The 26,277-nt window shown below is 38.0% G+C and overlaps 1 long non-coding RNA gene across 2 annotated transcripts in view; it reads left to right on the forward strand.

Annotated features, from left to right (window-relative positions):
• LOC120318410 overlaps positions 1–26,277 on the forward strand; it is a 78,079-nt gene that overhangs the window by 6,617 nt on the left and 45,185 nt on the right. Inside the window, exons 2-3 of one of the 2 annotated variants that reach the window (XR_005559488.1) lie at positions 19,523–19,652; positions 23,908–24,106. This is a non-coding gene — a long non-coding RNA (uncharacterized LOC120318410). Of the gene's footprint in view, positions 1–19,522; positions 19,653–23,907; positions 24,107–26,277 lie in introns of those variants that run through there. The other variant, XR_005559486.1, reaches the window with a different exon arrangement.

The raw sequence follows: 26,277 nt of genomic DNA on the forward strand, positions 1-26,277 counted from the left end.
ACATCACCAGACGGTCAACATAGAAATCAGATTGACTATGTGCTCTGCAGCCAAAGATGGAGAAGCTCTATACAGTCAGTAAAAACAAGACCAGGAGCTGACTGTGGCTCAGATCATGAGCTTCTCGTTGCAAAATTTAGGCTTAAATTGAAAAAAGTAGGGAAAAGCACTAGGCCACTCAGGTATGAACTAAATCATATTCCTGATGAATATACAGTAGAGGTGACAAATAGATTTAAGGAACTGATCTGATAGACAGAGTGCCTGAAGAACTATGGATGGAAGTTCGCAACATTGTACAAGAGGTAGCAACTAAAACCATCCCAAAGAAAAAGAAATGCAAGAAAGCAAAATGGCTGTCTGAGGAAGCTTTGCAAATAGCTGAGGAAAGAAGGGAAGAGAAAGGCAAAGGAGAAAGAGAAAGATACACCCAATTGAATGCAGAATTCCAGAGAGTAGCTAGAAGAGATAAGAATGCCTTCTTAAATGAACAGTGCAAAGAAATAGAAGAAAACAACAGAATAGGGAGGACCAGAGATCTCTTCAAGAAAATTGGAGATATGAAGGGAACGTTTCATGCAAAGATGGGCATGATAAAGGACCAAAATGGCAGAGACCTAACAGAGGCAGAAGAGATTAAGAAGAGATGGCAAAACTACACAGAAGAACTATACAAGAATGAGCTTAACATCCCAGATAACCACAATGAGATGGTCACTGACCTCGAACCAGACATCCTAGAATGTGAAGTGAAATGGGCCTTAGAAAATCTGAGCAACAACAAAGCTAGTGGAGGTGACAGTATTCCAGCTGAGCTATTCAAAATCTTAAAAGACGATGCAGTAAAAGTGCTACACTCAATTTGCCAGCAAATTTGGAAAACTCAACAGTGGCCACAGGATTGGAAAAGGTCAGTTTACATTCCAATTCCAAAGAAAGGCAATGCCAAAGAATGTTCAAACTATCGCACCATTGCACTCATTTCACATGCTAGTAAAGTTATGCTTAAAATCCTACAAGCTAGACTCCAGCAGTATGTGGATCGAGAACTACCAGAAGTACAGGCAGGATTTCGAAGAGGCAGAGGAACTAGAGATCAAATTGCCAACATACGCTGGATCATGGAGAAAGCTAGGGAGTTCCAGAAAAACATCTACTTCTGCTTCATTGACTATGCTAAAGCCTTTGATTGTGTGGATCACAACAAATTGTGGCAAGTTCTTAAAGAGATGGGAGTACCAGACCATCTCATTTGTCTCTTGAGAAACCTATATGCGGGTCAAGAAGCAACAGTGAGAACCGAACACGGAACCACTGATTGGTTCAAAATTGGAAAAGGAGTCCGGCAAGGCTGTATACTGTCGCCCTGCCTATTTAACTTATATGCAGAGCACATCATGAGAAAGGCAGGGCTAGATGAATCAAAAGTTGGAATTAAGATTGCCGGGAGAAATATCAACAACCTAAGATATGCAGATGATACCACTCTAATGGCAGAAAGTGAAGAGGAACTAAAGAGCCTCTTGATGCGGGTGAAGAAGGAGAGTGCAAAAGTTGGCTTGAAACTCAACATTAAGAAAACCAAAATCATGGCATCCGGCCCTCTCAATTCCTGGCAAATAGATGGGGAAGAAATGGAGGTAGTGACAGATTTTATTTTTCTGGGCTCAAAGATCACCTCAGATGGGGACTGCAGCCAAGAAATTAAAAGACGCTTGCTCCTGGGGAGGAAAGCTATGGCAAATCTAGACAGCATTCTAAAAAGCAGAGACATCACCCTGCCAACAAAAGTGCGTATAGTCCAGGCCATGGTTTTCCCAGTTGCAATGTATGGCTGTGAAAGTTGGACCATAAGAAAGGCTGAGCGCCAAAGAATTGAGGCCTTTGAACTATGGTGCTGGAGAAGACTCCTGCGAGTCCCTTGGACTGCAAGGCGTTCAAACCGGTCAGTCCTAGAAGAGATCAACCCCGACTGCTCTTTAGAAGGCCAGATCCTGAAGTTGAAACTCAAGTACTTTGGCCACCTAATGAGAAGGAAGGATTCACTGGAGAAGAGCCTAATGCTGGGAAAGATTGAGGGCAATAGAAGAAGGGGACGACAGAGAATGAGATGGCTGGATGGAGTCACTGAAGCAGTAGGTGTGAATTTAAATGGACTCCAGAAGATGGTAGAGGACAGGAAGATCTGGAGGAACGTTGTCCATGGGGTCGCGATGGGTCGGACACGACTTCGCAATTAACAACAAAGGAATACTTAAACATATAGCTCTGTATCTCTGAAATTCTTTGCTATACCTTTCTGAACTGTAAGTAGATTTTACTGAGGACTTGAGTAAATGAAAGAAGCAGACAGAGGAAACTGATTATAAAATAAAAATGAAATTACTGGTTTTTTTGCAGCAAACACCATCATTTTTATCACAGCTTCCAATGTCAGTCAGATTTGTTGGGCATCGTAGAAACCTGCACTTGCCACCTGCACGGTCGCAGTCCGCAGCTGTCTTTGGTGTCTTACATGCTAGGGAGAGAGAGAAAGAGAGAGAGAGAGAGAGAGAGAGAGAGGGAGGGAGGGAGGGAGGGAGGGAAGGAAGGAAGGAAGGAAGGAGGGAGAGAAGAAGAGAGGGAGGGAGGGAGGGAGGGAGGAAGAGAGAGAGAGAGAGAGAGAGAGAGAGAGAGAGAGAGAGAGAGATTTGTGTACCCAGGAACCCTCTATCATTCTTCTTGCCATTTGTTGTCATAACAGCACAATTTAGCCAGTAAAGAGGGCCACTCTGAAATCAGATAGCATATACACAGGCTTTGCCCACCATGTTCTGCTGGGTAAATAAAAGGAGAGATAAAAATTTATATATAATAAATGTACTACTAGGATAGAAAAATGTTTTGAATAGAAGCAATCAATACAATATGCTTCAGCAATAAAGTCAAGTTCCAAAGTTCAATCCCAGTAATAAGATCTATCCAAAGTTAAACCCTTTTTGAGTTCAACTGCTCATCTAATATTTTAATAACCCTGTAGGACTAACTAGTGCTGGAGAGAAATTTAATATCCTTCAAATCATGTTCTGATAACTAGAATGACAATTCCTTTTTTTAATGGAAATATCAGAGAAATGGTTTGCCATTGCCATCTTTTTCCAAATTGTTTTTTATTTGTTTGTTTGTTTGTTTTTGAATTTCCAATCAAGCCCAAATTCCTGGCATTCTATAAAGGTCTCTTATTTACACACTAACCAAATCAATCCAATCTCTTTTAGAGCCCAGACAAGATTAGTCAGATGTTACAATTTGCTGAAGTAATTTAATAACAAATATGCTGCAAGTATTTCATTTATCTCTATGAAAAGACCTAGAAATGTTATCCTAGATTTAGAATATTCATTTAAATAAATGCTGTGTTGATCTATTTATTAAAAAATAAAATAAACAGTAAATACTGCAAAATCTGATATCAGAGAGAATGTGTAGGAAAATAATAAATATAAAGTGTACTCTGAATGTCTCCACTGCATTAACATTCTTTGAATAAAAAGAAAATATATCCCACACTATCATAAGAACATGAAAGAGCATCTTCATATTTATGCAGTATTCTTGATTAGTTTGAAATTAAGATATACCTTGCCTATAGCCATTATCAGGGCAAAGAAGAGAATAGCTGAAAAAATGCCAAAAAATTTCATGTTTAGGAAGCTGGATAGATTATTTTGGACAAGCAATGAGAGGCTGAAGAAATGACCAAAACTTCTTGTATTTATAGTGAAAATCTGGATTTTGTCATGCCACAAATAGGTATATGATGTGGTTGTATAGTACTATGTGCAATAGTCTGCATTGAGTGGGAAATGTTTTCCAGACACCTGATGAAATTATCCAGGCAGGTTTTGTAAATTTTGTTAATTGAAATAATTGAGAGAGCAGACCCAGTGTCCAACTCCATTGATAAGGGAACCCCTTGCAACTTTACGTTAATGGAAAGTTTCTTCTTAAGGGGCTTGTGTGTCCCTGTCTTCGGAATACTCCTGCGCGATGCACAGAAATCCACCCTATGTTGGCTAGGGACCCTGGTACCTTTCTGAAGCAATTCTTCAGAAAGGTACCAGGGGTCGAACCTTCTGGCGACCCAAACAGATGGATGCAATGTGGCCTTGCCTCCACACACCATGCAAATGGTGGAGTGGAACTTGCAGTCAGCTCGCTTGTGGCGTTCTCCACACCCGAAGCATTGAAGAGATGCTGGGGCCTTGTCCGGACGGCCCTTCTGCCTCCTTTCAGCTGGCTGGTGAAGTCTGTCCACCTCCTCTTCAGGATCCGCTTCCAATCCTTCTCGAGCATCCTCTTGATGGATGGTAGTTGTATCTGGAGGGTTTCTGGTGAGCTGTAAGGCCTTCACAGCCCCGCCTGCTGCTTCCTCAGCTGCCATCTCTCATAGCACATCTTGGAAGGAGACATCTTCTTTTGCAAAAATCTTCTGTTGTAAGTCTCTGCTCCTCAAACCGCATACGAAGCGATCTCGCAGCCTCTCTTCCAGATCCTTGAACTCACAAGGCCTGGCCGCTTGCCTTAAGGCAGCAATAAAGTCCACAGCAGATTCACTTGGCCTCTGGTCTCTCTGCTCGAACGTGTGCCTCCAAGCAATGATGGATAACTTCAGCTGGAAGTGCTCCTTCAACATCTTTTTCAAGTCAGTATAAGTTAATGGCTCTAGAGGTGCAGGGGCCACCAGATTTTCTGCAATGTCAAAAGCTTCTTGTCCACAGGCACACAAAAGAGTTGCTGCCTTCAGGCCATCTTCTCTTATTATGATTTACTCTGAAGTAGTTCTCCACCTGTGCTACGTAAGAATTCCATCTCTCTGGGTGGGAGACATCGAAATCAGACAAGAGGCCAATCTTCGACATTGTAAACTTTACGATCTTCAACAATCGCTTCCTCTGCAAGCCGTTATTTGGGAAAGGGTCCTTTAACCAAGCTCACCCTCCAGCGATGCTGTACTGGCAGGCTGAGATGCTGATTCAGGCTCCGTTTTTCCCTTCGCCGGACTTCCTGGGTGAGTCCTTAAATCTTTTGTTTCAGCTTGCAAAGTATCCCACCTTCGTCACCAGTGTTGAATCCTTTGTTCACATGCGAATGATGAAGACACATGGTAACTGTTAACTACTCTTTATTCTCCTTCTCCAACAAGTAAGCAAAAACCAAAAGGCACGCAGGCCTTTTTATATGGCCAGAAACCCAGACAGTGTCAACCAATAGGAACAGAGTGTTTTTGTACCTTGCGCATGCGTACAAGGCTGGCGCCACTCTGTCTGGTCCCAGGCAGCTTTTGGAATGCCCGGGACCAATGCAACGTCCCGAGCTTGCTTTTGCAGGCTCAGGACACAACAGTTAGCATTCAGCAAGAAAATAAAGAGAGCCATCCACCAATAAAAGAGACAATTTCATAGCCACCATTCAATAATAGTCCAAAGCTTTTTAATGCCCATTGGAAGCCCTCTTAAACTGAAACAGAAAAAAAAAATGAAATTATCAGTGTGAATTGATAACTGGAAAAGTAATAATTGGTAGAAAAATGAAAGTCATGTTGTAACCACAGAGTTTAATTGAAATTTATTTTACATGATTTGTGATTATAAAAGCCCAGTCCACCACAATACTACTTGGGGAAAAAAATCCAAGAAGAAACTAGCATGATTGCGTAAAGAACTCTCTTATTGTCAAGTTTCAATTGCTAAGATGCCTGCTAACTTCTATTGCTACTCAACTTGCCATAGAAACAGAGGGGAGTAGAAAGCATAGGGAGGAAATGGGATTTTAAGAAGCTGTCCATGGACTATGAGAGTCAACAAGAATGCCAAGGTCACTAATGCAGGTATCTGACAGAGAAGTGGATTGTTCTCATAACAAACCAAAGCTCCATCATTGGACAATGTGAATACTTGTTAGTTGGGGGTTAAGGGAAGCTATTGTTTAACTAGTCATATTTTTATGTGGGAAAACCAGAGCTGGTTTTGCTGCTTCTTCAGTTCCGAGATGTGTATTCAATAAAGCTCTTTTATGGCTTTCAAAGCCTTGAAGATTCCTTTTTTTTAATTCTTTATTCAGACAGTTGACATTGAAAAAAACATTGATAAACTGAAAGACAAAGAGGATAAATATAAAAAAATGGAAAGAACATAGAGCATCAGAATTGGAAGAGTCCTTGGTGGTCTTCTAGTCCAATCCCCTATTCAAGCAGGAGATCCTATACCATTTCAGACAATCTCTTCTTAAAAACCTCTAGTAATGGAGCATCCACAACTTCTAAAGGCAAGCTGTTCCATTGGTTAATTGTTCTCACAATCAGGAAATTTCTCCTTCATTCTGCTTTTCTCCTTGATAGTTTCCATCCATTGCTTCTTATCATGTCTTCTGGTGCTTTGGAAAATAAATTGACCCCCTTCAAATATTGGTACACTGCTGTCATGTCACCCCTAGTCCTTCTTTTTACTAGTCTAGACATACCCAATTCCTGTAAATGTTTTAGCCTCTAGTCCCCTAATAATCTTTGTTGCTTTTTTCAGCAGTTTTTCCAGAGTTTCTATATTTTGTTTATATTGTGGCAACGAAAACTGTATTCAGAGTGAGATCTTACCAAAACATAAAGCACTTCACATGATATTGATTCTGTCCCTTTGTTAATCCAGCCTAGGACTGCATTGGATATTTTAGTGGTTGTAGCACACTACTGGTTCATATGTAAGTGATTGTCCATTTATTTCAATATGTAAAAAAAAAACAAGAAAAAAGTCAAGGAAACAATTGGTCCACTAATGAGAGAAGATGGCAAGGAAGTGATAGAAAGCAGGGAGAATGCTGAGTTGCTTAATTCATTCTTTGCATTTGTCTTCACACAAAAGGAAACAAATAGCCCTACCCACCAAAAACAGAAATGTAAAAGACAAACTAGGAATTTAAATTAAAGTAGGCAAGAAAATGGTAAGAGAACACCTGTCCATACTAATGAGTTTGAATCACCAGGATCAAATGGAGAGTTCTGAAGGAGCTGACAGACATGATCTCGGAACTATTGAACCATATTTTTCAAAGATCCTGGAACATTGGGCAACTTCCAGAGGACTGGAAAAAAGCTGATGTTGTTTACATCTTAAAAAAGAAAAAGAAAAAAAAATAGATCCAGCAAATTACTGACCAATCACCCTGACATCAATAGCTGAGAATGTTATGGCCTCATCAGAGCCTGATTCAGAGGAGAAGGAGGAGGACCATCCGATGAGTATGGCACAACTTTTTTGGAATATTTACAAAGGCCAGGGGCTGAGGACAATGCTATCCCAGGCCCCTTAGGCACTGGGGGAGATGGTCAACTGAATGGAGAGTGGCCTGTCTTCCCAGACACAGAGGAGGATCGGCTGCAGAGAGGCAGTGATGCTAATAGGCAGCAGATCTCTTCTGATGAGAAACAGCTGCCTCCCCCACTCAATCCAAGGGCACAGAGAGTAGAGCAGAGGCAAGCTCAAAGGAGGGCTATGAGGCTACTTGGGAGAAGGTCGCCTTACCCCTCCTCACAAGGAACACCTCGTGTGGGTTGACTTAAGGAGAAGCTGGGGAGTTTGTCTTTGTCAGGAACAATTGTTTGTTTTGGCTTACACTCCCCTGGCTTTGATTTGTTCTCTTGCCCGTAACTTGCTTTTGCCTTGTAGACTTGCTTTGCCCTTTGTACCTGGACTTTGGACCTTGCCCTGTGAGTTTCCACCTTCTCCTTGGACTTCTTTTGTTGTTTACTTGCTTTTGGAAACTGAGGGTGCCTATTTCAGGTTAGTGTGGGGTGGAGCCTTACTAACTGTTATAGGACCACTTGTGGTAGCTAACAGGGCAATAAAGGACTCTATCATAGCCTGCCTCTGCCTAGGCAACCTGGGTCATAAAAAGGAAGAGCCTGGAAAAGATAATGAAGCAGCAAATCTGTGAAACCTAGAGGCAAACAAAGTTATAACCAGAAACCAATATGGGTTTGTCAAAAGAAGATTGTGACAAAAAATCTTATTTCATTCTTGGACAAAGTGACTAAATTAGTGAACCAGCAAAATGCATTAGATATAGTATACTTGGATTTCAGTAAGGCATTTGACAAAATAGATCACAACCTACTTTGTGGGGGTGCAGTGGTTAGAATGCAATATTGCAGGCTAATTCTGCTGACTGCCAGCAGTCCAATTCTCACCTGCTCAAGGTTGAGTCACCCTTCCATCCTTCTGAGGTTGGTAAAATGAGGACCCAGACTATTGGGGGCAATATGCCAACTCTGTAAACTGTTTAAAGAGGGCTGTAAAGCACTGTGAAATGGTATATAAGTCCAAGTGCTATTGCTACTTCTAAAAAATGTGGTAAGCTAAAAAAATGTGGGCTAGGCAACAGCACCATCAGATGGATTTGTAACTGGCTGACAAACCACACTCAATATGCAGTCCTTAATGGAATTACATCTACATGGATACCCTGAGATATCCAGTACTCTTTAACATCTTCCTAAATGATTTAGATGAGGGAATAGAAGGTGAACTCATCTGGTATATAAGTCCAAGTGCTATTGCTATTGCTACTTCTAAAAAATGTGGTAAGCTAAAAAAATGTGAGCTAGGCAACCACCAGATGGATTTGTAACTGGCTGACAAACCACACTCAATATGCAGTCCTTAATGGAATTACATCTACATGGATACCTCGAGATATCTAGTACTCTTTAACATCTTCCTAAATGATTTAGATGAGGGAATAGAAGGTGAACTCATCACATTTGCAGATGACACTAAACTGGCAGGAATAGCTAAAACCATAGAAGATAGGCTCAAGATCCATATGGATCTCAATAGATTTGAACATTGGCCCTATCTAATAAAATAAAATTCAGTGTAGAGAAAAGTTAGGTTTTACACTTAGAAAAGAAAAAAAAAAAACCAAATGTATAAGTAGAGGTTAGGTGAAACCAGGCTCATGAGCAGTAACTGTGAGAGGGATTTTGGAGTCCTACTGGACTATCATTAACTATAAGCCAGCAGTGTGTTGCAAAAAAGCCAATGCAATCCTAGGTTGTAATAACAGAAGGATAAAATCTAGAACATGTGAAGTGTTAGTACTGTTTTATAATGCCTTGGTTTTGGTCACCACAATATAAAAAAGATGTTGAGGCTCAAGAAATTGTGCAGAGAAGAGCAACAAAGAAGATTAGGGGTATGTAGGCAAAAACATATGAAGAATGGTTACAGGAATTATGTATATCTAGTGAAATGAAAAGAAGGACTGGGAGTGATATATCAGTGTTCTAATATTTGAGAGGCTGCCACAAAGAAGAGGGGTTCAACCTATTTTTCAAAGCACTAGAAGGCAAGGCAAGAAACAATGGATGGGAATTAATCAATGACACAACCAATCTAGAACTAAGGAAAAAATTTCCTAATAGTGAGAACAATTAATCAGTGGAACCGCTTGCCTTCAGAAGTTGTGGGTGCTCCCACATTGGACCATTTAAAGAAGAGATTGAACAGCCATTTGTCCAGAATGGAATTGTGTATCCTTCTTGAGCAGGGATTGGACCAGAAGACCTCTAAGGTTCTTCAAACTCTATTAATTCTTCAACATTACAACAAAACCATTGTAATGTAATGTAGTTGTAATGTTGGAATGTATGTAAACATTACATATAACATTGCAACAAAAATGTTGGGGAAAAAACAGAAGTTATTCATATTGTTTTTTTCTGTCTTTTTTCTTAAATTTTTTAATTTATTTGTTTCATCTCTTTATCTTAAATATTAGCTTCTGTTAGCTTGCAGAATAAAATATTTTTTATTCAGGAGCACTTGTGCTATAATAAAGCTAGAACAAAGTAATAAAGCTGGTAATCCTATGACCACTCTTTTTGAGTAAAAAGAAGAAAACCCTAAAAAATCTTATCTCCTGCCTATATAGTATGTGAATTTCAGATTTCAGCTATGGGTCCATAAAATTCCTTGCTCTCTATCTTGTGGGAGACCAAGTTGCTAGCTGCCCATCTGGAAGCTGCTAATCTACAATATCCTTCTTCCACCTACAGTAACCCTTCCAACTATTTGCAACTTTCAAGGCCTTTTCACATTTTTGAACTGAGTGTTCTCTTCCCATACCTAAATCGACAGAAGATTATCCTGACTGAGATTCCCATTGCTCACCTATGCTGCCTCTATTGCCTTTGTTTCAAGTCATAGAGATCACATGACTTTCTACAAAGCAGTGGGTAATAATTGATATTATATACCTTGAAACTCTACTTGAAAGTTGTTGAAACAAAGAGAAAAATACTGTTTAAATATTAATATAGTTCAGGATGATCCAAAACTGTTTTAATCATGATTGGGACATAAGATGAAAGCAACATCATCAAGACATAGGATAGAAAAGTTGTTGCCCGAGCTTCATTTGTGGTTCCGTGTTGAGCAATCAAGTGTCTAAGGATATCTCTGGGAAAAGTGGAACTTGTTTTATAATAATAATAATAGTAGTAAAGTTGGAAGGGACCTTGGAGGTCATCTAGTCCAACCCCCTGCTCAGGCAGGAAACCCTACACCATTTCAGACAAATGGCTGTCCAGACTCTTCTTAAAAAACTTCCAGTGTTGGAGCATTTACTGCTTCTGGAGGTAGGCTGTTCCACTGATTAATTGTTCTCACTGTCAGGAAGTTTCTCCTTACTTCTAGGTTGCTTCTCTCCTTGATTAGTTTCCACCCGAGTGGTTCCCCATACTTATTTGAAGTCTGGACAATCTTTCACAAGCCTTTGAAACTCATGACATTTTGGGGAGAAGTAGAGTGGGAGAAGGAATGCCAAAATAACAAAAAGTGCAAAATCCAATATCGCAAGACAAAGCATTACCAGAGCATGATGCTGTATGTCTTTCATAGGTTGCTGATGCTTTATGCAACTAACAGACAGCCACTATCAGGTAGAAATTGATTGAAGAGTACATATTTTCTTTGTAAAAGAGTCTCTAGTTTATTTATATAGCTACACATCTCAACAGAAGATGACTCTGGATGGGTCAATCAAATAAAACCACACTCCATTAAAGATTATAAAATCATTAAAAATTAAAATATCCAAACCACAAACAGAGAAAAAAAAAATAGCAACCACATACAGTATCACCCACGTTAAATTGTTGCTGGTTGTCTGGGACCTCAACTCTAAACATAAACAAGTTTTGTGGAACTTATTGAATATTAATTACTCTCAGAATCAATCAATTGGACTAGGAAATATCTATGACGAGATAGACAATCTTTAGGTAATTTCAGATACAATTCTGTGGAAACTAATTTTGCTGTTTGAGCTTTACTGCTGCTGTAGTCAAGTTTCTGAAGGGTATAATATTACATAAAAGAGTGAATTAGAGAGGCCAGTGGTATGATCTGATTTAAAGCAGTTTTTGGTATTAGAACACAGAGCCCTTGACACATCAAATAATAAAGGATTAGGATTACCCTAACCCTCTGGATGTTTCCCCCATTACTTCCTCTAGAAACATTTTCTTGCTCTGATCTTCAAACTGATATTTGTTGATTCTGGTTAACTTTCACATGAAACACCATCAGGAAACTCAGGCCTGTAGGCTAGACTACAAGCTTGGAAAGAAAAACCTCAGACGACAGCATTGATAATCCATTCCAGCATTGCTTTTAAAAAAATCAACAATCTTCTTGATATAGTCATCAAGAATGGAGGGAATATTTAGAGTTCTGTGTACTGTATTAGTATTATGTAGAAAAAGACTTATTTCTATGTTTCTAGATATATTGTTGCAAAACTAGAAAATTCTCTGTTTTATTTTTTGATGATAATTACATAAAGATTCCTTGCATAGTTGTTAACTTTCTCTATCCATTTAGCAATGGATAAGTGCTTAAAAATGCCTAATCTAGTCTAAACATCTGGCTAGTTATGCAATCAGCCATAAATAAAAATTAAAAATCAGATATGATTGGAATAAAAAATGCATTGGCTTTCCAAACCCCTCTCACCATTGTACATTTCCCTGATTATTTAATTTTAGTACTGGAAAAAAAATCAGCGGTGCATTTTTCAGATGGTCTGAAACTCAAGCTATCATCATTACATCCTGCTATAAAATTAAAAGATAAGAACATAACATCAAAATGCAATAGTTTATTGTTTATGCATTTTCTGGTCCTGGATTGAAGAAAGGATTTGATTAGGAGTCAGATGCCTATCCTTCTTAGCATTTCCTTTTTTATGTGAGAATATACTGAATCTTTTCCAGTCCCTTGACCACTTATCTTTATTCTGTAACTCTTTAAAACCAGAAAATCACTCTTTAACTCAATCACTTAAAAACAGATCATGATGATGGTGGTGATGATGATGATGATCATGATGATGATCATGATGATGAATTATTAAACTTCTAAGCTATCAAAATCCCAACAATTCTGGGAAGCTTACACCAATCACACCAACAAATTGCAATAAAATCAATAAAAATGGCCAGTGTCACTTATCAGATGGAATAATGTGAGGGGTCTCCTTCTCCTTTGCCTTCACTACTCTTCTGAACAACAAAAGAGTGAGGGCTAGCTGGTCTCAGGAGAAACCTACAGAGTTCTGCTAATAAGATATCAATTCCTCAGCTTTGTTGTAAAACAATATTTTCAATATTTTCATTTATGGACTGATAAATGGATACAAATTGTTCAAAAGAAACAGGTCTACAAAAAGAGGAGGGAGAATTGCACTATATGTAAGAGAATACTACATATCTACAGAAATGCACACGATCAAAGACAAAATCTCCAGAATGCATATGGGTCAATTAAAAGAGAAAAAAAGTGGCATTACCATAGGTATATATTACAGATCACCCAACCAATCAGGAGAAATAGATGAACTCTTTGCCAACCAATTAACAAATGTATGTAGGAAGCATACCACAATAGTAATAGGTGACTTCAACTACCCAGAGAGACAAAAAATCTGCAGTGATTGGTAGATCAAACAGATTTCTAACCAACCTAGCCAACAACTTTGTCATCCAAAGGGTGGAGAAGGGAACTAGACGTAAAGCCATACTGGACTTAATTCTTACTAACAGAGAAGTTATATAGGGAGCTGAAGTTACCGGAACCTGGGGTGAAAGTGACCACATCATATTGGAATTTAATATAACACTAACACTAGCAACAGAAAACAATCCAACAAGGGTCTTAAACTTCAAAAGAGCTGACTTTAACAAACTCAGAGAGAACCTAGGAAAGATCCCATGGATGAAAATCCTAAAGGAGAAAACAACCCAAGAAGCAAAGGAAATCCTGAAAAATGCGATCATAAAAGCCCAGACCAGCACAATACCACTGAAATAGAAAAACAAGAAATTCAAGAAGACGTCAGCATGGCTGCACAAAGATCTCTCTAACAAATTAAAAAACAAAAAGGACAAATACAAAAAATGGAAAGAGGGGCACATAACCAAGGCTGATCATCAGCAGACAGCCACAACATGCAAAGAAGAAGTAAGGAAAGCAAAGGCTTAGAACAAATAAAGACTCACAACAGAAATCAAGGACAACAAAAAAAGTTTCTTCCAACATATTAACAACAAGAAAAAAGTCAAGGAAAGTGTAAACCCACTAAAGAGAGAAGATGGTAAGGAAATTACAAACAACAGGGAGAAAGCAGAGCTGCTTAACTCATACTTTGCATCAGTCTTCATACAAAAAGAAACCATAGCCCAACATACTAAAAACACCCACTACAAAAGACACTAGAAACAAAAGGTAAAACAAGCAAGAAAATGGTAAGAGAACTCCTACATGACCTTGATGAGTATAAATCACCCAGACCTGACAGATTACATCCCAGAGTTCTGAAAGAGCTGGCAGATGGTATCTCAGAACTGCTGCACCACATCTTTCATAAATCCTAGAGCAACAGGGAAATACCTGAAGATTGGAAAAGGACTGATATGGTCCCCATCTTCAAGAAAGGGAAAAAAAAAACAGACCCAGGAAACTACAGACCAATCATTTTAACATCAATACCTGAGAAGATCCTAGAAAAGATAATAAAAAAACAGATCTGCGAACAATTAGAAACAAACAAAGTCATAACTAGTAGCCAGCATGGGTTTGTTAAAAACAGATCATGCCAAACCAATCTTATCTCATTCTTTGATAAAATGACTAAATTAGTAGACCAGAGAAACGCTGTGGACATAGTATACTTAGATTTCAGTAAGGCATTTGACAACGTAGACCACAACCTACTAATTGACAAGCTAGAAAAAGGTGGAATAGACAACATCACCACCAGATGTAGCTGGCTGACAAACTGCACTCAAGGAATAGTCCTCAATGGCACTACATCCACATGGAGAGAAGTAAGGAGTAGGGTACCACAAGGTTCCGTCTTAGGCCCAGTACTCTTCAACATCTTCATAAATGACATAGATGAGGGAATTGAAGGGGAACTCATCAAATTTGCAGATGATACCAAACTGCCAGGAAGACAAACTCAGGATCCAAAAAGATCTTGACAAACTTGAATAATGGGCCCTATCCAACAAAATGAGTTTCAACATGGAGAAAAGCAAAATCCTACACTTAGGCAGGAAAAACCAAAGGCACGAATACAGATTGGATGAAACCCAGTTTAAAAAAAATACCTGTGAGAGGGTCCTTGGAATCTTAGAGGACAATCACTTGACTATGAGCCAGCAGTGTGGGCAGCAATCATAAAAGCTAATACAATCCTGGGTTGTATAAACAGAGGAATAGAATCAAGATCACGTGAAGTACTAGTACTCCCTTACAAAGCCATAGTAAGACCACACCTGGAATACTGCAGCCAATTTTGGTCACCATATCACAAAAAAGATGTTGAGACTTTAGAAAAAATGAGAGAAGAGCAACTAAGATGATCAAAGGACTGGAGGCTAAAACATTCGAAGAATGGCTGCTGGAGCTGGATTTGGCTAGTCTAAAGAAAAAAAGAAATAGGGGATACATAATAGTAGTGTTTCAGTATCTAGAGGCTGCCACAAGGCAGAAGAGGTCACGTTGTTCACCAGAGCACCAGAGGGAAGGACAGAAAACAATGATTGGAAACTGATCAAGGAGAAAAGCAACCTGGATTTAAGGAAAGATTTCCTGACAGTGAGGACAATCAACCAGTGGAACAACCTACCCCCAGAAATTGTGGGCACCCCATCACTGGAGATCTTTAAGAAGAGAATAGACAATCACCTGTCTGGGATGGTGTAGGTTCTCCTGCTTAAGCAGGGGGATGGACTAGAAGACCTCCAAAGTCCCTTCCAGTTTTATTCTATTCAATTTTATAGGCCAACTTAAAGTCAGGTTCCAGAATGACAGTGATTAATGTCATTACTGTCATCAAGTACATGTAGCAATTTCCATATTACTTTTGAAGTCTTTTTGTACAATTCTTCCATTTGTGCTGTTTTTTCTTTGCATCTTTAAAGTTTCCTCATTAGTTTTACTGCACAGGTGCATTACTTAAAAGAATTATTTTTTGGGAGAATAGAACTCTGTATTATTGCTAAACTTGAAAGCATTGGAGTGATACAGTTGGTTTCCAGAGTGTCTATTTCACTTCCCTCCTTTGGTTGTTTGAGCACCTTTCATCATTAAACACTCATCACTTCCCAGTTTTAGCATGTACACAAGCCCTTTTCCAAAACTGATCTGTCTCCTAGTGTATGTTATACACCCCTCTGAAATATGTTCTGCTTTTAAACATATGTCTGTCTATGAGGGAGTTATGCAATAGCAATTCCATGGCCAAGGAATAGGGGAGGTCAGTGGCTAGAATGAAAAACCAATTCAACAACTATCAATGGGTCTGCCTTGAAAGAGCACATATCAGCACTGGGATTTACATTTATCAACATGCATACCACAAAGTGTCTAAATTGGAGGGGCCAGTAGTAAGGTCTGATATAAATCAGCTTGTGGTGCTAGAACATAGAGGCTTTATCAGATCAGATAGTAAAAGGTTAGAGTTACCCTAATTCTAGTATTAGATGTGGCAGATTTTGTACAACTGCAAGGAATATTCCAGGCTCCAGCAAAGAGTTCAAGTCTTAACTCTTGGGTTTCAATAATGACAACCATGGAATCAAAGATAATATAGAGCAATTCCAACCATGCTTATTCAGGAATCAGTTCAAGGCAATGTACCTAGAAGAACAACTTAAAAGAAAATTCTTACTGGACCGTAAGTTTTATTAAACACAGTGGAACATTTCTCTTGTAAATAAGATGCACATTTGTAATAAACAAACTTTTATTTGGTTTAATGTACTATTTAATATCTACCAAGAAAAATAGACATGGAAGTCCAAAACCACAGAAGCATTATGTGAAATCTTGGCCAGTTTAAAGCTAAATCCAACTGCCAGTCTACCTTAATTAATGAATTAATTTTTATCAATATATTAACAATTTTTTTGTATTTTTTTCTTAACTTCAAATAGTGTGCTTCTTAGCTGTCTCTGTCTCTGTCTATCTCTAAAATTAATTTGCTCTATTCTAGGGTTTGAAGACTGTTGAATGGATTAACATATCCTACAATGGATTCTCTAGTCTGAAACACTTATGTAGATTCAGTGTTGCTAAATCAACAATGTTTAGTTAGGTAATCATTATTAATTTACATGTGGCAGATTTGCCAGACAGTGAGAGAATATAGGAAACTAAGACAAACACAATGTCAGAAATCTTAGACATAAAGAGAAAAATTTTACAATGCAAAAATCTATTTGCATTTTGTGATTTTTCTCCAGCTCTTACTCTTCTCTTCCGCTGTCTCTGGGTAATGAAACATCTACTATTTGGATTTTCTTGTCTTTGTTATCAACAATGTTTAAGTCTGGTGTGTTATGTAGTGCCTGTCTGTTTAAAGTTCCCAGAACATTTTAGCTCCTTTGTTTTCTATTACTTCTGTTTTTTCCACCAGCTCTTGCTTGCAGACAAATAATATTTCTTGCAGATCTTCCAATGCACAATTGTTGCTACATTTGTCATGTCGTTGTTTGTAATCAGTCTGTGTGATCTTTTTGCAGCAGCTAACGAGGTCAGCGGTTCTCAACCTGTGGGTCAGGACCCCATTTGGGGTTAAACGACCATTTCACGGGGGTCGCCAAACAACGCAGTCTGCCATTTTTTTTCCTCTTTTCCTTAGCTGTGCTACTCCCTTTTATTCTATTGGCTTTTGAAAGCTAATAGAATAGAATCTCTTGAATAGAGTCTAATTCTATTGGCTTTCAAAAGCCAATAGGAATTGTCCAGGCTGTCTCTGTCCTGCTGAGCCCGCCAAAAGCCCCATTCGGTGCTGCAAGTTGTCTGCAGCAAAGGCGAGGTGTCTGGAAGTTTCCACCCCTCCCTGCTGAGCAACTACTAAAAATGTAAGTAAAAGAGGGCCAGGGGTGGGAGGTGGGAGACTGGCGGGTGCAGGGAGGGTTGCTGGTGCACGTGGTGCCCAGCGGGTGCCTTACCTCCCTTGGGCTGGGCCAGCTGGTGGCCAGCCGGTAGTCGGCCTGCTCCGTCTCTGCTGCTTGCCAGCTATGCCTTGGCCGGCGCAGGGGGTGACACCACCCATGCGTGATGCTCCCGGGCAGGGAAAGTCCTTGACTTATGACCGGTTGGGGGGTTGTGGCATTAAAAAGGTTGAGAACCACTGAACTAGGTGATCCACTGTTTCTTCAGCTTCTTTGCAGAGGTGGGACTTGCTGTCTGTTGCTATCTTTGCAATTCTGACTTTGTATGCATTTATTCTTAAGATTTGGTCTTGCGTAGACTCTTTCTTCAATTTTTCTGCTCTTAGTCATTTCCAGATCTTGTTATTATCTGCTTTGCCTTCTATTGGTACAAAATAATGTGCTGTGTTTAAGTGTGTTACGTATGTATTACTACCAATGTTGGTAAAATTTTAAGTTAGGAAAAAAATACTTAATATTAAATGTTGCTTTTATCAATTTAAATTTGGTTTTAGGTACTTTCTTCATTATCTAACTGCCAGTGAGTTTTCAGATTACATTCTAAATCCAAGAGTCATGCTATTTTAGTTATTTGTCACATGTTACTAGCCAATTGCCAGAGACATATTTATATAGTCCTTGAGCAATAGGACAAAAGAGAGTTTACAAGTCACTAACAAGTGACAAAATACATGTTTGTTTCATTATTTAAGATAATGTGGAAATGAATCATGCTATGTATTGCTTTTTGTTAGGCTTTTGTGGCTGTGAGGATTTTAAACACATTTTTTGATCTTTTCTTCTTTCAAGTCATTCCCTTGTTGAGTAGGCAAATAGCTAGACTACCACTCTCTACTTTTGTGGCTATAGACTAAAAATAAGAGAGCAAGCTTCCATTGTTTCCTTTGATAGAAAATTTGAAATACTTTTACTTTTGTTCTGGAAAGAATATTGAAGACATTCAATTGTTTTCCTATCAAAACACCAAAGGTCTGAGTGATCCCAATAAAGATATGTTGTCCTGAAGCAAAAAAAAAATGCCTTTGCTATTTCATATACACCAATTCAACATATCTTGTCCAGGAAATATCTTAGGAAAATGATGAAATACTTTATTAGGTTCCTACGTGGCATGAACAACAGTTCCTTCAACATCTGGAATCATAAACAGCATCAATTGATTTAGCATTTTAGTGTTTATTGATTTAGCATTTTAGTGTTCACCTGTTTTTAAGGCTTGCAAGCTGCTTAGAGTCGCCTCTAGATGAAATGGGTGGTACACAAATCTAATAAATAATAAATAAATAGTTTAGAGTCATTTCTGCTACAAATGCTCATTTTTATTCTTTAATTTACATGAATTAATGGACCCCAACAATTTTAGAGAAGATAATGCATAATGGCTGAGTTCATACAACACACCAAATCCAAAACAATAAGCCATAAGCCATATTATGGCTGTGTGAACACAATTGGAAGAGAATTTGTAACATTTTTTCAGAGCAAAGATAATGCTACAAATGTGAATAAAAACATGTTACTGTTGTTCCTACTGCTATGATTCCCAGCAGATCACTACATTCCATCAAAGAACTATCTGTTATTCTCCCACAATTTTTCTTCTCTTTGTGGTGCTGCCTTTCCCCATCTTATAACCACACTAATACTGTAATATCTCTGATAGACAGTCATGAAGATCTTACTTGTGTGTCTTATTCTCTTTCTCTCATTGTCAAGTAAGATACTTTTCTCTGTGTATGTGTGTCTATGTGTCTGTGTGTCTCTCTCTGTGTGTGAGACAGAGATTACACTACTATAGTTGAGAGAGATGAAATCATAAAAAACTTTATCCACATTCTGATAGTTTTGAATTGCTCTGAACACAAATAACTGCATTTTCTATCTAGAAAATGTTTTTTTTTTCACTTAAGAAAGAACTTTATTTATGATGTTCAGTATTACCTTTCTTGTTTAATTTTCTAGGATTTACCCAAGCCAACAGGAAAAGATGTCCGGATGGTGGTGTGTGCCGATCTTACAAAGAATGTTATAGGGAAGAGACATATTGGGGACGTTGCCCTTGGAACCGTAAGAAGATCTATTGTTGCTTCTGGTAAGTTGGATCCAGCCAAAGAGCAAATATATATTCATTGAACAGTATGTTGATCATTTAATGTAGAAACAATGGTATTCAGATCTCAGTTTATGTTACCATTCTTCTCATGTTTAAAAATTCTTTTAGAAATCAAATTATAATTTATCTACCAGAAAAAAAACTCATTCAGTTTCTGAACTTAGTCCTTTCCTTTCTTCAGTTCTAGAAGCCAAAGCATGATACATTAAAACTCCTCAGGTATTAACCTTTCCAAAATGGCTAGTCCTCCAACAGTAATCTTGGTCAATTTTCTTCTAGTAGAAGTCAAGCAATTGTACACAGAATCAATCAGCCAGTTACAAATCCATCTGGTGGTGATGCTGTCTATCTCCCATTTTTCTAGTTTACCAAGAAGTAGATTGTGGTCTACTTTGTCAAATGTCTTGCTGAAGTCTAAGTATACTATGTCCACAGAATTTTGCTGATCTGCTAATTTAATCACTCTGCCAAAGAATAAAATAAGATTGGTTTGGCATAATCTGTTTTTAACAAACCCATGCGGACCACTAGTTTAAGATAAAATAAGATAAGATAACCTTTATTGTCATGTTTTTACTGTGGGCACAACAACACACATCAAAAATGAAATTTAGTTGCCTGCTCTCAAAGTGAAACACATACATGACACAAACCTAAAACATATTATAGACAACATATACCCACACCCCTACATATACATAACAAATAAATATTAAATACTGTCCATTTTGAATATATAATGGAAGGAGGAAGCTTGAGAGTTCACAAAGTTAATGCTGTATGGAATGAAACTATGGCTGAATCTGGATGTTCTGCTGCGGATACCACGAAGCCTCCTCCCAGAAGGTAACAAGGAAAACAGGCCATGAAGAGGATGTGTAGTGTCCTAGATAGTCTTACAGACCCTGCTCAAGCAGCGCTTCTGTGCTATGTCCTGGATGGGAGGGAGGGGACTGCCAATGATCTTTTTGGCCATTCTCACCACTCTGCACTGCCTTCCTTTCTGAAGTAGTGATGCTTCCAAACCAGACTGTGATGCTGTATGACAGGATGCTCTTGATCATCCCCCTGTAGAAAGTGGTCAGGATAGGGGAAGGAAGATGTGCTTTTCTCATGCAATGCAGAAAATTAGTTATAACTAATTATTTTTTTTCTAGATGTTCACAATCTGCTTTTTGAGTATTTTTTTCCAGTATCTTCCCAAGTATTGATGTTAGGCTGATTGGTCTGTAGTTTTTTGGGTTTGGGTGTTTGTTTGTTTTTTCACTTTTGAAGATGGGAACCACATCAGCTCTTTTCCAATCCTCTGATGGTTCCCTGGTGCTTTTTAAAATTATACTACAATGGTTCTGAGAAGCCCACGCTGATCTCCAAACATATAAATTATATTTTCTTTCTTTCATTACTCTTCAAAATAAATACTGTCATTCCCTGCTAGCTGTGACAGGAAAATAATGATTTTCCTCCAGGAATTCAAATATGAAAATTATTGCTTGCCATTTTTATCCAGTAGCCTGCATAAAAATAATAACTTTGTACATCACTTGTTAAATAGCATTATCTTCTTTTGCATTTTTGTCATGGATACATGCCATAATAATAATAGCATATAAAATATGCTCATAGTTGGATATTGGTTCTTTTGATAGGAGCTTTCATGAAACAATTTAAGCATGAAAGTCAGATACTGACGATTTAAAGTCACAAAACTGAATATTTTGCTCAATATCCAGTTCTGAAATTGCATTTCAGAATTTTGGAAGTTGCAAAGTGTCCCCTAGGTATTTTCTTTCAGTGCACTGGAGTCTCACTTGTGTTTTAAATAAATGAGGAAAAGAAGACCTTGATCCATCCTTTACTATGCCTGTTAATATGTTTGGATTAACATTCACAGTCACATTGAAGACTAGTTAGAAACACTGGTGTACTAATTCTGATGAATTATAAAGTTGCAACGATTGCTTTAACTGACTGAGAGCTAAGGGAATATTCATTCATGTTTCTACATTTTTACATGAGATCACTTAGTACCTCACGGATAAGCTCACTGAAAATTGGTAATCTCACAATGTGTGTTTTTCTGTGCACATGTGCTTGTAAGCATACAAACTTAACATATGAAAATGTTATTAATGGATGTAGGGTAGCTGATTATTACATCTTTCTAGAACATCATTACTTTTCTTAATATTTGATAAAGTGCAAGAAAACAAGCTTGATTTCTAAAGAGGAAAGAATATGCTGTTGCTCTAGTTTCATATGCTTTGGCTTAACTGAAGTAGGGACAGGGTCTAGGGAATCAGACCAAAGTCTCCTTAAAAATTATGGGATTTGCAGAGAGATTTAAAGAAGGAAAGAACAAAGATGATGATATCCAAAAAACACTGGGCCAGTTGGATTTTTGGGATAAAATAATTGTACATTTTCCCCCTGGCTAAGAGCATCCCATATTCTGAGATACCTGACAATAAAGGAAGAAATTATGTTAATGTCTATTATGCAATTTCTTTAATTTGCACTACACAATCCACTTTGCAAAATTGCTTGCTTTGTTGTTTGTTTGATTGATTGATCGATCAAATGTTATCAAGTCATTGTTAAGTCTTAGTGATCACACAGATAGAGTTTCTTGTTTGGGATGTTTTTAAAGCTTCTCAACATATCCTACAATGGTCCTATTTCCTGATTCACTCCCATGCCACTTTGAATCTACTTATATTTTCAACCTAAGCCAAAGTTGGGTAGATGCTGCCAACTAGTGGTGCTACATAAAATTATAAATAAAGCAAGACATCCAAATTCCTGTAAAACCAAGAACATAAATAGGTGAGCTTGGTTATTTTCTGTTCTGCCAAAGTAAAATCAGTTCTTGGAACTGAATTCTATGTTCTTTAATCTCTCCAAATTAGCTATATTGAGGAAATACATTTGAATTGCAAGAATCTTGATTCTTCATTTTTTCAAATCTTCTTAGGGCTGACTGTAGGATGTGATCAAAAAACACCATGGTCACAATGGTGGGATAGCTCAATGAACTTTATTAGTGTTGCTCATAAAAAAACAAGGAGTGTTTGAATCACATCATCACAGCCAGCATCTCTACTTCTTTTAACTATAAGTTGTAAACACTCCTGATAGTTTTATAAATACTGACAATTAATGAAACAGAATGAATTCTGGGCTCTTTATTTTTGTGGAAGACCTTCTCTATGACCCCTGTGGTTGCTTATATTCTTTTCTCATTTGCAAATGGAGAGGGGGAAAGGACTGAAACTCTGTTTCAAATAGTTGAAGGAGGAAAGCACGGGGTTTACCATTTGCCCTACTTCTTCCTGCATTATAAAACTTGATTTCTGCTAGGAGTTTGGAGGCAAGTATTGTAACTCATGCTACTTTTTAGCACATAATTCTTTCCAGTGCTTCCAGACATACCTGATATCAAAATAATGTCACCAGGGATGGAATCAAAAATTTCCATTCTATTTTTATTATGGATTTGGGAGATTTTAAGAATTCAATAATATAATGAGTGCATTTTGCCATACATAGCAAATTTTTGGAAATTTTTACAGAACTGAAAGTATTTTCTAGCACCATGTATAATTTATCTGAAAGAATGGCCAAATTGCCAAAATTATATTTTTGGCTGTATGAGCTGTTAGCCAAGAGAACAGGCTTCCACATGAAGAAGTAATTTCCCCTTCACTGGACTTGTTCAAATAAAAACTAGATAATAACCTGTCATGCAATGCTTGATTGGATCCTGCACTGAGCAGGATTGGGATGCATTGCTTCTAAGGTTCCTTCCACTCCATGACTCTGTGATCTGAATGGATCTTAAACATTACAAAACAATATGACAAATCTTAGCAAAGTCATTAATATTTTGGCATAAATAAATTGGGGTAAACAGGAGCTGGGTTGACAAATCAGCATACAGTACATGGATTAAATTTCATTAAAATGTTACCAAGATAATAGGGGGAGCTTACTAATCTTGATGGCTGTGCAATAATGTTAATTTTAGCCTTTCTTGTCCACCGGAAGGCAGATTCACTTAACAACCATGTTACTAACTTAACAACTGCAGTGATTTACTGAACAAGAAAAATCATAAAACGGGGCAAACAAGATAAATCTATTTACTCTTCTCTTTTCTGAATGTAATATATTACTTATTTCCCAAGTATTCTTCCCACTTTTTCTTCTCTTTTGTATATGTGTCTATGTGAAGATAATGCATTGGAAGAAAAGCTTAAGAAGAGCCCTGCTGAAGATGGTTAGGAATATTTTGCATCTTGCAGTGGATCCTATGTTTCTTATCTTCTGTCCTAGTCCTCTAAGAAATAACTTTTTTGCAGTTCTGTTTCTTTTATTTTAGCAAAATGTATCAAAATATTTCAACAATCACATTATAAAAACAAAGTTAAAAATATTACTTGTATGTGTGTCTTTTTCAAAAGCATGCAAATAATTCAAAACCAGGTTGTTCATTGTTGTCCTCCTAACTGATTCATTTCTTCTGAAATATCATTGATGTATTTTAAACTACTAACAGCGGGAACAATATGTTTGTTATTATTGCTAAATCCTTTGAAAAAAGCTGAACAAATTTTATTGGAGCATACAAGGTTTGTCTGCGCTGTAGTTTTTATAAGTATTTTCCCTTCCAATGCTGTCCTCATGCCCTGAGATTCTAAATATCTATCATCACACTTGACTCCCTAATTTTATAATGATTAAGATTCACATTCTGTAATCAAATTGTTATGTCTCTGTAAATCATGATGGAAACATCGAAATGTCTCAGGGTCTTGTGATCACCTATTGTAGCCTTCTAACAAGCAAAGTCAATAGAGAAGACAGATTTACTTAACAATCATCTTGATGGTTGTTACTAACTTAACAACTGCAGTGATTCACTTAACAACTGTAGCAAAAAAAAACCCTCATAAAATGGGACAAAATTCACTTACCAATTGTCTCCCTTAGCATCAGAAATTTTGGGGTCAATTCTGGTAATAAGTTGAGGACTACTTGAACAAAAAGAGGCACAAACTGAGGGGCCCAGCCTGGATTTGAACCAAGATTTTTTCTTCTAACAATTGGTGACCACAAAGGGACCTTAGACTAACCTGACTGGATGCACTCAGACTGAGTAACTTAACCCAGCCAGCACCAAACCATTTGTATGGAGGATGCTCCACCAGACTCTGCCCATTTTACCACAGATAATAAAGAGAGTTTTGGTTTTAGGCCAAACAGTTGCTTGAATCCAGAGGCTTCCCCATCAGTAAGTACCCCCAAATTCTCTCTGTGTTTTTCCACTGTTGTCCAGAGCCTGTACCCTACATCATTCCCAGCCACACCTATATTCTTGCAAGCCTAAGTCAGGAAGAGACTTGGAAAGCAAGAAAGTTTGACTGCTAGAATCCAGGGATTGCAACAGGGATTGAATGCTTGGATTTACCTGGATAGCTGCCATTTTGCTCTCTGATCTAGTTGGGCAACAGAGGGAGTCCACTAGGGAGTCCTTCCAAATGCAAGGGGAGTGGCAGAGAAAAGGATAAACATAGGGAAGTGCTCTTACTTCACTAGGATGTCTTCCCAGGTGTGCAGGACACTCTAAACTATAAGTGAGACACACGTGTCAATTAGGGCCAATGGGAAATTCTGCATCAGAAGTCTTCCCAGCTTCCCCTTTGGAAGATTGCTTGCTGCCTGGGACAGAAGAAAAATGCTTGTCCAGGAAGGAATAAGAAAAGTACCCATATAGGAAATGGATGAAAATTAGAAACACAGCTAGCAATCTAAATTGGCCAAATGATGGTAATTTCGACTGTGCAATATTAACATCTCTGAGACCACAATTAAAGTCATTATACTTATCCCATAGGTTTTGGTGAGCAGAACTTTGCAATCCCGTGACTACAATCCCCAATCACAACTCATTCCCCAAATTCCCACTTGGATTGTGTAGACTATGGCTAGGGCCAGTTCAGCACCATTCCCACTCAACTGAATACAGATGAATAGGATGGAAAGGCATGGTACCACTTCTACAGAAATGTATTCCCAGTCTAACTTAGTGGCAAGCAGAATATATCTTTACCCATCTCCACTTTTCATCATTAGATATGGTTACTATTATTATTTAGTGTATGATGTGAACATGACAAAGAGAAGTAAACATAAACACAGAATCCACATAATTATATACAAAATGTCTATGGGGATATGACAATAGCCTCATAACCAATTTAGCTTTCTAGGCAATCGCCTCAGGTGTTTCTTCCTGCAGATTTTCTAGGGAACCAGAGAACACACATCATGGACAATGTTGCACAATAAGTTTAATACTTTGAATATCAGCACCACAATCACAACAAGGTTAAATTTTCCACTCCCATTGATACAGGTCAAAGGCACTTCATTCTTTAATGAAGTGACCAAATTAATAGACCAATGAAACCCTGTGGACATAGTATACTTAGATATCAGTAAGGCATTCAACAAAATAGACCACAATCTATTGCTTGGTAAGATAGAAAAGGATGGAATAGACAACATCACCACCAGATGGTTTGTAGTGGACTGACAAACT

This window comes from Crotalus tigris, unplaced genomic scaffold (assembly GCF_016545835.1).
Source record: "Crotalus tigris isolate CLP2741 ecotype Arizona unplaced genomic scaffold, ASM1654583v1 scf7180000017598.18339901613:2243638, whole genome shotgun sequence".
In the NCBI taxonomy this organism is placed as follows: domain Eukaryota; kingdom Metazoa; phylum Chordata; class Lepidosauria; order Squamata; family Viperidae; genus Crotalus; species Crotalus tigris.